The sequence below is a fragment of the Apteryx mantelli genome, chromosome 6 (assembly GCF_036417845.1).
Source record: "Apteryx mantelli isolate bAptMan1 chromosome 6, bAptMan1.hap1, whole genome shotgun sequence".
NCBI classification, from domain to species: Eukaryota; Metazoa; Chordata; class Aves; order Apterygiformes; family Apterygidae; genus Apteryx; species Apteryx mantelli.
The window spans coordinates 28,020,754-28,033,220 of record NC_089983.1 but is presented as its reverse complement, the minus strand read 5'-3'; the positions used below and the strand labels follow the sequence as shown (position 1 = coordinate 28,033,220).

The 12,467-nt window shown below is 39.3% G+C and overlaps 1 long non-coding RNA gene across 2 annotated transcripts; it reads right to left on the bottom strand.

Moving 5' to 3' along the window:
* Positions 1 to 3,256: 3,256 nt before the first annotated feature.
* LOC106499173 (uncharacterized) lies at positions 3,257 to 7,748 on the bottom strand. 2 transcript variants are annotated; one of them, XR_001295109.2, is made up of 3 exons: positions 7,729 to 7,748; positions 4,210 to 4,317; positions 3,257 to 3,335 (listed from the first exon to the last, which is right to left on the bottom strand). It is a non-coding gene; the product is annotated as an uncharacterized lncRNA (long non-coding RNA). The 2 variants fall into 2 exon arrangements; XR_010884494.1 differs by having other exon boundaries at positions 3,283 to 3,335; positions 4,206 to 4,317.
* Between the last annotated feature and the right edge of the window lie 4,719 nt (positions 7,749 to 12,467).

Below are 12,467 nucleotides of genomic sequence, written 5' to 3'. Positions count from 1 at the left end.
AAGATCCCATATGACAGTAGAATGGGATTGTTTACTGAACCACTCTCCATCAAATCAGAGCAGCCTGTTCTCTGTGATCCCATGCATGTACTGGCAAATACCTGAAGCAGATAATTGGCCTCTCTCTGTTTTGGGGGTTTCAAGGAATAATTTACTTTGCACCTGGATCTTGAAGCTGCTAATAAAGTTTGCTGCAAAATGTGTCATTTTTCCTTCTGGTTGATTGAAAAGGTGGGGTTCTCTCCATGTAATGCAGATGTTTTTTCATGACTTTGTTACCTTCATATTGTATATGCAAATGCCCTATTTGTGTGGTATTCTACAACAAAAGAACCCTAAAACAAAGTTCCAGGGGCCACAGCAATTATATAACAGTATCTGGCAAATAAGATTATGTTCTCTCAGAATGCTTTAAGCAGGGATAGCCAGGAAGACCACTTGGAAGCAGTTTGTAAAGGCTGTGGCTGCTTGCTTGCTTGCTCTATAGTGCTAGTCATTTTAGGTATATTATATACATCAGCATTGAAAACTTAAAAGTCACTTTGCATTTTTTCATGCTATCCCTGCAGTCCCTAAAAGATACTGCCTGTGTTCTAGGACAACCTCCCACTGTTCTCAAGGGAGTTGAGTATTGAGCTGCTGTTTTCGTCTCTGAGAATTCTGTAACAAAATAATTAGAATTAGTGAGACCTGCTGGTGTAATGTTATGCACCATATAAACTACAGACTTGCAAGTTTTGTTAAACTAAGGGAGATTTTGAGGGCAGGTGAAAGGACTGTTAAGTCTTGTTTCCTTTTAGTCTTCTAGCTGTTTGCTCCAGCCTGTTGTTTTTGTCTCACAGTTAGGTTGTGAGCTCCTTTAGGACAAGGGAGCATCTCTCATTCTGTATTATACAGTAAATAAATCAAGGGAGTACCGATCTCTGATGGCAGAGCAACTGGTGTCGCAGCAATCCAAACGGTAAGATCTGTCATCATCTAAGGAATATAAATGTGCACATAGGACTTGAATGAGATAGAGCCCTTTCATGTTTCACTTTACTTTTTTTGCATGTTTTCACATTTTACTGCCTCCAACCTCAAATGTTGTGTCTTCCCATGCAGGTATTTTGGCAGTAATCAAAATCACCAGGAAGTTAACATTGGTTTGCTTCCCGTAACCAACCATGACTCTGGCTTTTGACACACCTTAGATGCCTCTGCATCACCTTTTTTCCTGCCAGAAGCTGCTATCGCAATAAACAAACAGAAATTCCGAGAGTCAAAGATGCTTACTGCCTTTCATGAGTTGGTGCTGTATTTGTACCATTGATGCTTCCCAGCAGGTGACTGATGTCATTCGAATAACCTTCAGATACCTGGCTATTCTAAAATGGCTCACACTTCTACTTTATCCCTACTTGGGTTACATGTTAGTCACATACCTGATAACAGCAAGACTTCATATTAAAAATAGCCCCTTTAATTTATACAAGGAAAAGAACATTTAAAAACAAAAAATAGAAGTAAGAGAAATTAAATGAGCTTTATTTTAGAAACACTTATTTCACTGAATGACACTAATTTTTGTGGGTAAATTGTGGGCAGAAACAGAATCTTACTCAGTTTATATATATATATATATATATATATATATAATTTTTATCAGTCTAAAGAAAAGATCCAAAACAATCTCGAGCTAAGGTACTTTAACTCTTTTCCTCTGCATGAATATATTTCCAGGAATACTGCAATATATTTTTTCACTGAATGCTGCACATGTGTGTTGCATCTGGTCCTCAGAAATACATGTCAAAAGACATGTTACACTGATGAATACCAACAAGGTGGTTCCCCTGGCAACAATAAATAGAAGAAAGCTCAGCCCATTCAAGTGATTTACCATGGTAAGTGTGTGGCAGAAAAGATGGATTTGAACACTAAGGAACCAGTCAGAAGACATTGTGCTGTAAAAAGAAATGAGGCAAATAGAGAACTGTGCATTTCTATTACCCAGCATTGTTGGCTACTTGAATCATATAGAGAATAATTATGTAGAATTTGCGTAGGATATTTATAAGAGAAAAATTACTGTCCTGCTAATTTTTACTAGCTAACATAAAATGCCATTATCTAATTTTATTTTTCAATTGTGCAGCTTTTAATTTTCTGAACTAAGGAAAAAATACATATGCTGTATATGGGAAGAGGAAAGGAGAAAGAACTTTGAAAAAGGAAACAATTATTTGGATAATTACACCTTCCAAAACTATTAATAATGTCCCGCATACTTACTTCGGCCTAGCATTTGAGTGACATAGACCATGGAGTGTGACTCAAACGTTTATCCACTAAAGGTAAATTCAGAGATTTAAACATATTATTATATCAAGTAAGCACAAGAGGTTGAAATGGCACTCCCAATCATATTGCTGCTGTGCATGTGAACAAAGCTACATAAAACAGTTTGTTCATAAGGATTAGTCTTGGGGGCATCACTCAAACTCTGCAGAAGCAACATAGGATAACTTTATGGAATTTGGGTAACCTGACTTGTATTGTGGAAGGGCCATTCAGGTACTAATTGTGGTACAAACTGCTTTCTAGAATCTGTGTAGATCCTTCTCTTGGCACTTGGTATCTAAAATTCATAGCATGCAGGATCTTCTATATGTATTGTTTTTTGCTGGCTTTAAGTCCTCTGAGTCACCTTTCCTCTGGAGTTTAGAGCTGGGAATTAATCCAATATAATTCTAACTCACTATAATTCAGCAGTGCTATTTACATTTCAGTGGTGTCTTAACATCAGGCATTCTATTGCCTCATTTTTGTTTCCAGTCTTCTGTCTTATATCTGCAATTTGTGGTTATGATTTGTAAGGGTTGGACTATAGTTATGTACCTTGCACTTTAGTCTTGGCTAGAACTGTTACTACACTGAACTGCTTCTCCTACTGTTTCCCAATACAAGTGTAATTACTCTTTAATGCCATGCTGATACCTACATAGTTGTGTTGCACTTGTATAGTCCTTATCTGACCCAGGTACTGCTCTGCAGCTGCTGGCTTCTAGTTTAAATCATCTTCAAAGATATGCATAAAGCTCCAATATTGTTCTCACTAGAATTGATGTGAAAATTTCCATTAATTCCAGGGGCAGCAGAATCAAGTCTTACATTAATACTGCTAGTATTTAATTTCCTTCATTGATGAAGAACTTTCTAATGAAGGTTCTCTTTTTCAGTCCCCTCTGCTGTTTCTTTGCTTCCAATCCATGTTGTAAAACTCCTCAGTTCCTTTGCCCTTGCTGTCCTCCGTATTCAGGTAATGCGATAATTCTGTATTCAGGCTTTTTCTTCTACCGGTGTAAATGAGAACAAAGTTAGATGCCTCTGCTAAAGCATTCATCCTTGTATGCAAGTATGCACAGACACATTAAAGCTAGGAGCTGTCATTTCGGATACACACCTAAATGAAAGCCTGTAACTGCAAAAAGAACTTGGGCTACTAGATCCCTTGGATACAGCTTCCTGTATCTAGTCCTGGACATTTTCTCTCAAGAGGTGAGGGGGACAGGAGAACTCTAGGATGGGAAGGACTTTGGGATGAAACTATGATTTAGAAATGAGAACTCCAGACCAAGGCATTTTGAATGCTCCAGGACAGAGTGGATTAAGAGAATCTGGGTTTGGGCTCAGCGGGTTAAGCTGGCAGCTTTGTTTCCCTCAGGGGCCCTGACCCATGTTCCTATGGCCAGAATGCTGATTTGGGATGAGGGATGGGCTCTAGGACTTCTAGGGGGAGCTCCTAGAAAAGACAGGAACACCATTGTCTCTGCACACCTTATCCTTACTCTTTTGCTCTTAGAAATATGGCAACCCTACTGCCACATAGAGACCCATATGAGGAAAGTAGCAGGATGGGGTATTTCTGTGTGAACAGAATAAGACATGATCTGGAAGAGAAGGCAAGCGCTGACTGAGGGAAGTTTTAGTTTGAGTTCTTATTATCAAAGCAGAATACTGGTGAACTCCTGAGGTAAGACCATGTGAAGAACTAGTTAAGCCATAGAGAATTTTTTGTATTTGTTTTCTCCAAGATGATGGCAATCTTTGAAAGAGATGTGCTTGCATTTATTTAAAAGCTATGAAGGTAAAACCAAAGTAGCACCCATGTGACCTGGTAGGACAAGATAGTATAAGCACCTTAAAAAAATTAACTCGGATACTTACAATTTGACAGAGCCAGAATTCCAAATTGCCTCAAGATTTTCATGGAAGTAGCACATTTCAGCAGTGTCCTTCAGCCTTCAGCAATGTTTTTTTCCCCTTTAGGCAAACCTGTTTTATATTATTACTTTAACTCTTGATTCACCAGTGTTTATGATGTGTGTAGGTTAATGCAACCATGCATTCTGTTTATAATCACAAGTCCATCTCTGGGCAAAGAAAAATGCACAGAGATGAGCAATTATTTTAAAAAAAAAGCATGAAGTCCTCTGGACTTGAAAGGGCTTTACTTTAGTGAATGATGTTTGTGCATATCCACTTAAAGAGATTTTAAGATTATAAATCAGGGCAAGGCAGTGCATGTCAACTTTTAGTTACAGAAGGAGTAGGCTTCATTATAATGGTATGTTCTATGATTAAAATATATTTGAGACTGTTGCTTTGTTGTCTCTTTATAATGTGTTCGTTAGATTGACTACTAGTCAATAATGTATGTCAGTTTAAATATTAACAGATTCACATAAAAAAAAATACTGACTGCTGAGCAATGTGTACCAACTAAACACTTCAGCAGAATACAGTCTGGAAAAGCTCATCAGTTAAATATTGTATGCTATTTACTGTCTAAGAAAAATTCCATATTCATCCAATTCTTGAGGCTATAGCACTTTAGAACATTTAATTTAATAATTGCTTTTCACCTTTTGGCAACTAACCGTGGCCATACAAATGAGAAAATACTTAATTTTCAAATATACTCTAAAGAAAGGCTAGGAAAGACTCCATATCCCACCAAGCTTGCATTAGTGGAGCCATTGCATAATGGGTCAATCATCACTGCACATGTAATCGGAAATATGACAACAATTAAGGGTTGCTCTTTCTACTGGAGATCTGCAAGCAAGAAAGAAAATAACTGCTGTAATTAAATGTGGCTTGTTTCAGTTTGACTTCAGGATAAGCAATGTTCATTAGGTAAATTTTAATTTAGGATGGACAACTCATCCTATTAGTGCAAACAGCAACGTTGATATTCTGACTGCTAACAAATGCGATAAAAAGTGAAGGTGCCAGTAAAGAATATGACTTTAACCTGGGTAACATTACAAAAAATGGTAGGGTTATGTGATCTGAAATTTATGCCTGTCAAAATGGCCAAGCTAGAATTAAAGTGTTTTTTTTTGTAATTTTATAATTTTATTAACCTTTTCAAATTCCACACTGAGGTATTTCTGTGAATCACGGATGATTCTATTGGCAAGTTGTTATGTTTACAAAGCCACTGGAATGAAAATTGCTGCATCATGGAAGACGTTTGCCTGTTTGGAAATCTACCATGTGATATGAAGTCTGCAAACATACCACTCATGCAGCTCTAATGCAGGGTAGTTAGCCATTGTGACTGTACCCTGACAGGAAACAGACGTTGAAAAAGTTGCAGTGTTTGGAAAAGTTATGCTAGCTGGCCTGCAGGTAGCTAGTGAAAATGAGACTAGAAAAACAGCAGCAATTAGAAAAAAGTAAGCAGGTACAGGGAAATATAAATTCAAAGAGATTCAAGTTAAAAAAAAAAAAAAAAAGAAATTAAGACATGGATGAGCTTTTGTAATAGCGATCATGAAGGTGTCACTTGAGCCAGCAAAAGTGTGATAAGCTGAGAAGTTTTTGCGGTTCAAAAACCAACCTATGAGCTGTGGGAGAAATTTGGGAATTCCCAGTGCTCCTGAATTTCATATCAAAGAATTCTTGAAAATGATGAAGAAAAATCTACAGAACAGCGCATGCAGATGTCATTTGTGCTTGAATCTATTTACTTTTCATACAACTTGCTAAAGGGCAATGATGTTTTAGAACCTTAGACACAGCTGCAAAGAATGTTTTTAAGTGTATTATAACTTCTGAAAACTGAGGACATGTAGGATGAAAGATGTGGATCCCCCCGGACAAGCCTGTTGAGTATCCAACAGGGTAAGCTCGACCAGATGTATGATCTCTCTATATTACTGTTTATTATACTGTTTGTATAAACCAACAGGATTTTTCCAGTCATAGCCAACCAGAGAAAATAACGGCTTGTGATGAAGGCTTTGTATACTCTAAGCATACCTAAATTAAACAAAGCAGCAATAGTGTGAAATGAAACACTGTCCAGCGAAACTTCTGCAAACTCTCAGATCACCTCAGTTTCTTTCTAATATTGCCATGGGCTAAATTCAGAGAAAAAGCTGAGGATCCACATTACCTACTGACTATCTGAATCAAGGTTTGACTTCTATTACTTTTACTTTTGACTAAAAATTTATCCTGAAGTAATTTACTAGAATGTAGATGCTAGAAAAAAATGTGTATATATAGGATTAGGATTACAAAGCCCAGAATCCACTGTACTTTAGTCAGAATGATGGTGATTCACTGTTTAAAATATTGCCTTGTTAAAATAAAAGTGTTAGAGCAGTGGAGAAAGGTAGTACAGGAAGAAATACGTGGAGAAATGTCATTGCTCAGTCTTTGCAGTTTGCATCTTAAATAATTATGAAAAGATATATGGATATAAAACCCTCCTCATAATTTAGATTTTTTTTATTATTAAGTTAGACTATCTGTTAGTACAGAGAAATAGAGATGAGAACTGATCTAGAGCCTTCACATTTTATTTAAAGTGCTACTGGACGCTGCAGAGTGGGTCAAATCTTACCTAAGTTGATGAACATAGTAGTTGTTTTTTTATTTGCAATAGATATAGACTACAATTCAACTTCTTTTCCTTTTGAATGATAGGAACCGTCACCCTAACACAGACCCTGGTAAGACTGACCAGAACTGAATTATGTGTTTCACTGAGGTCTCACTGCCAAAATATAGGTGTGCTCATCTCATAGATCTGCATGTGTATGAGATAAATACAGTAAAAAACTACGAAAAAATGAGAGGGCAGTCATAATTAGCCAGCAAAATGCTTGTAGTGAGATTGTAATAGAAAGCTGAGTGAGAGAAAGCCTTTTGTGTAACATGCTGGCTTGAAAAGAAGCAGTGGCATATCAAGCAAGGGAACAGCCTGTTTGTTTCTCTGAGCAGCGTAAGAATAAGAATTTCAATTTTTTTTTTTTCTGTAAACAAAGTTGTACCAAGGAAGTATCTATCTGAATCTTTCCTAAACAGACAATTGGAAACACCCTGAAAATTGGTCAATGCCTGAAGCCAAATAAAGACTAACAGTAGCAGCTAGAAAAAAATGAATCCCAAAGAAGAGGGGCCTCCCCCCCTTTGAAGGGGGAAATAATTTTCCCTTTTATAGAATCATTTTCTTTACAAGGAAAGATTTTTCAAAAGGCGGACACAGCTGCCATCTCAATTCACGGTTCTGGACAATGCAGAATACAAAAGAATAATTAAAGCTTTGAGTACATCTCAGTGAAAGTAATTTCATGCTAATTACGCGTATATACTTTTTTTTTTTTCTTGCGGTAACTATTCCTTTAAAATTCACTATACCCTACTCTTCTTTTACGGTGTTTAACCGACCTTTCCTCGGCAGGGCGTTTCGCCGCTGGAAGCAAGGCTTCACCGACGCCCCGGGGGAGCCCAGGCCGCGCTGGGGTAACGGTCGCTCCGCGCGCCGCTGCCGCCGCCGCCGCCTCAGCGCTCGCGCTGCGCGGGCCAGAGCCGCGCCCCAGCCGCCAGGTGCCGGCAAATGGCGCCCGCCGCCGCCCCGCCCAGCCCCGCCAGCGCTCGGAAGGCAGCGAAAGAAGGTGCTGGCTGTTAGCCGCGGGGAGGCTGCGCTGCCGTGGCTCGTCGTCCTGCCTCCTGCGCGCGGAGAGGTCTGCGCTCAGCCCCCGAGGCTGCGGCGGGGGGCGGCGGCCTCTGCCCCGCCGGGCGGGCGGGCGGCCCGCGGCGCCCAGCCCCTCGCCGCGCTGAGGTGGGGACCCCGGGCCGTGTGGGGCCTGTGCGTGTGACGCAGTACAAATTACTGCTGCTGAGGCTGTGCAGGTACCCCGCCTTACACGGGCCGGTTTGTTACAGCCAGCAGTTCCTATTTTCCAAATACCATGTTTAAATAATACTTAAACAAAAAAAAAACCACTATGATCAAACGATTACAAATGGAGTAGGAGTTACTACAAGGCAAGAAGTAAGTAGATGTGACACAGCTGTTCCAGGCAAATCAGGACAAAGCCATTGAAGAAAAACACTATATTCACAAGTTCCCTAAATACTGGAATAATAGTACATAATACTTTTGTAAGATACCTATGTGAATAGCTAATGAACCATAATTTAGATAGCAAATATTATCTGATAAATTCCTTTAAACAAGTATATATGCTCTCTTCTCCCTTCCTTGTACATACAGGTACACAATCACTTGTTAACAGAAAAGTTTTAGGTAATATAATCTGTAGACAATACTGTTGAGAAATCAAGAAGAAATTAAGATGTTAACTCAAAATGTCTTTTTAATTACTTCTTTAAAGCAATGCATTCACTTCTATGTAAATATGAAACACTTTAATTTTCATATTTCAAAGCTAATTTTTCAGTTTATTTTTCCTCTCAAAATCTGCTGTCTGAAATTCCAGTTTCATTACGCTATAAAAAACAAGGGTCGCTGTTTTATTTAGATGTATTTTGAAGTGATGGAGTAGGAAACGAAGTTTAGTTCTTGCATAGAAGAATACTTGTATAATGCTTTTCATTAGCATGAGAATATCTAATAATATTGGTTCAGTGCTAGTAAATCAGATGTATCTAACAGGTTCTTCTGGCAAAAGCAGTGAGTGGGTTATATCTTTATACAATATAACCTACTGTAGAGTATTTTGCTGAGTGTTGTATCAATGTGTTAAATCCCTTTTCTTAGATCCCTTTTGTACTCCAAAATTAAAGTCCAAATCAATTCTTAATCTGTGATTTGAAGTTTTAAGAATAAATACTGAAATGCTGATTATCAGTAATGAATTTATTTTTCCAACATTGTTATCTTTCAATCCTCCAGTGTTTATCCAAGTTGATGCGAGTTACTGATGTTCTAGCACATTGTGTAAAATTAGAAGAGTTCTCCCAATTTTTATTCCAAAAATAAATGGTGAGTTGAACCAAATAGAACTGTCTTGCTCCTGGGCCAAGTTCTTTATGTGGTAGTCTGGCTAGAAACCAAGGTGGATATAAACTGCTTAAAGCCAATGCAGTCTCTTCTAAAACGGAAGGTCAGTTGAAGTGCAAATAGGTAGGCTTGAAAACAGGAAAATATGAACTCGTTTGCTCTCTTGTGCTGGTATTTGCAGCATGCACAGTGCTCCATAATTAGGAACTTGCAGGAACATAATTTGCAGTAATACAATGGTGCACTTTGGAGAGCAAGGACAATTGTGATTCCTTTCTGACTTATTTGCTGCTCTTTTCATGTGTGTGCAGAGTGAGTGACTTATCCAGTACCATCCAAAATCCTTGGTTAGAAAAAAATGTTGTATCAGTATTACTGACTTTCTAACTACAGAGAAAAAGAGCTTTTAGTGATCAGCATGGTGGCTGTTTGGTTGCGTGAAGGGTTGCCAGGACCAGCTTTGCAGTGTTTTTGCCAAATGCACTCAGTATAAAAAGTTCATTGGACAAAGACAATGATTCTTGCTGTGCTAGTGCCTGGAGAGGCTCACTAACAAGAGATTCTTGAGTGCAGGCTTGTCTGAGGAAGAAAAACATTCTATATTGCAAAAACAGAATTTACTGTCTTAACCAGCCTTCTGTCACTGAGGAAGTAGCAAGAGAATAATGAACAAAGTGCTCATAGACTGTGCAGTGCTATGAAGTTACCCAAAAGTACATCGGTGTTCAAGAAGGGGTTTTGAAGTACAGAAAATTCTGGTATAGATTTTGCTTTTGTTCTGCATAAAAAGTTGGTCAGTGATTTTTTTTTTTTTTTTGTTTTTCTTCCCCTGGCCCTAATTTTAAACTGCTGCCTGAACAGCACTTATTGTGGTACATGGTGCAGCCATAGGTTCTCTCTTTTGTTAGTTTGTACAAATTTCCCTTTTCTTCATTCCTAGAGATGAGTTCTAGTGAATTTCTCTCTCTACACAAGAGGAGAAAGTGAGATGAGAAGAGAGCTTATAGATCAGCAAGAGAAAAGGAGAAGGGGGATAAAAGCATCATACAAACCATATGCATAACCAGCCAGGTGAGCACTAAACTTTTTACCAATCTGTTCTAGAGCTGAACCTAGTGATGTAGAACTAGAGAATGGAAAGGCACCTTTGGATTGCTTGCTTCAGGGAAGTTGGGAATACTCAGCACCTGCAGGAACAATTAGCATTTTGTTCAGTGGGAAAGAGCTTTCCTGGACCTTTTTTTTTTCTTCCTAATTCCTTTTCATGAAGTTAAACTGAGCTGTACTACATCTGGGCAGAATAAGCAAGCTGCAATGTACCTGGCAATCACTCAGGACAGAAGCTCTGAGTGGGCATTTTTGGTAAAGACTCCTGCATTACAGGCTAGAATACAGAGCCGTGTTCCTCTTAGTGCTGAGAGGAGGAATGAAACCTGTGGACTTGCTTGCCATGATGGATGATCACCATGCAGTTTGATAAAGCCATGTAGCTCCTAAACTAGGGAGGGGAGATGAAAGAAGGGAGCTGCAGTGGGAGGATCTAAAACACAGAAGGATGCACACCCAAGGAGCTACAGAGGAGCAGAACTGTGCAGCTGAGGAAGGCACCTGTTCCAATGTTTGGGGAGGGTGGGGGAGCACTCTGCAGGTAGAAACGCAGAGATAGTAACTATCTAATGCACCAAGTCCATCTCCTGCTGGTTCCCTCCTAGCTTATCCTGCCTTCCATGCTACTGCTTCTTTCACCTCTTTGCATAGCTATGTACTTGTATCTTATTTAGGGGCTGGACAAGGGGATACATACTGGGGAATGAGTGGTTTGACTGAAGCAATGAGATGTGACTGATTTGTGCAGTGCAAAGGAAAACCCATACTGGCCTGATGATGCATTGAAAAGCAAGGCCCTGGGACTGACAGCAGGAAAGTGACACATAACTTGAGAAACTACTGCTGTTCAATTGTGCAAAGCTTCTGTGAGGAATTTTTTCCTCTCTGGGGAAGAGTAGTTTTGTAAATGAGGCATTGTGTTAGGCCATACATGCTTCCCTTATGCCAAAGCTGGACAGCTGCAGCTAGAATGCCATTGCTCTGGGATAAACTTCTGACAGTGTAAGGCTGCACTTTCCAATCTGAATGCTTCACAGCAGGCAAGAGGCTGAACATAATTCTGCTGAACACAGTTGACGCTGCCTGTGGTGATGCCACATGAGGAAGGGAGAAGAAATATGAGATTTTTTTCATTCCTCGCTGCTGCTTTGTAAGGACCAAGGCATGTCAGGAGCCTCTTGCTGTCTAGTCTTACCTTCCTCCTCCTTTTCTCCACCTCTCATCTGGTTGTTCCTTCCTCAAGCAGACCCCAGTTCTTGGGGAGGGGAGCACTGATAATGCAAACAGCTCTGTCTCCTATTTCCACTTAGAGAACTACACATTTGAAAACATTGGACTTTAGAATTAACTTTTAATTTTTTCTTATGGAATAGATGAAAATTAAGGAAACTAAACCCATCTCTTGACTTAGCATGGTAGGAATTAATAAATGGAATAGCTTTTAGCAGTAGGGCGTGCATGAGATACAAATATCCTGGAATAAGGGAAGAGTTAAAGCTAGTCCATGTCCTTTTGCATCTTTCATTGCTCCTCTTGGCCATATAGCAACTACTTTCTAGGCCAGAATAGCATGAGAAAAGTGTACAGCTGTGGAAAACAGATCTTTGTTCTCCTGCTTATCCTGATGGTGCTATGGATGCTGGCAATTAAAGTGACTGGAATCTATTCACAGTCAATTTTCTTTTCCTTTTTGCTGTGCTGATGGTACTGTATTGACTGCAGAGGGAGGTGTGATTGGTATACCAGTGAATGTTCTCAGTTAGCCTGCCTGGGATAATGGCATAATTACTAGAATCACCCAGTTCAGGCAACCATTTGCTGAACTTTCTGCATGTACACTATATTTTTTTGGCTTAGCATGGATCCTTCTCACATTACACACACAGTTTCCTTATTCACAAGAAAATTCCCTTCCCTTTAGTCTCCTGCTCACATATTGCACATGACTACTTCTGTAGAAAGTATTGGGAATTGAATTCACCTACAATTCACAGAGCAACACTTGCACTAACCCCCAGAGAAACACTTTAAAGGGATGTAATTTTCAGGGGAT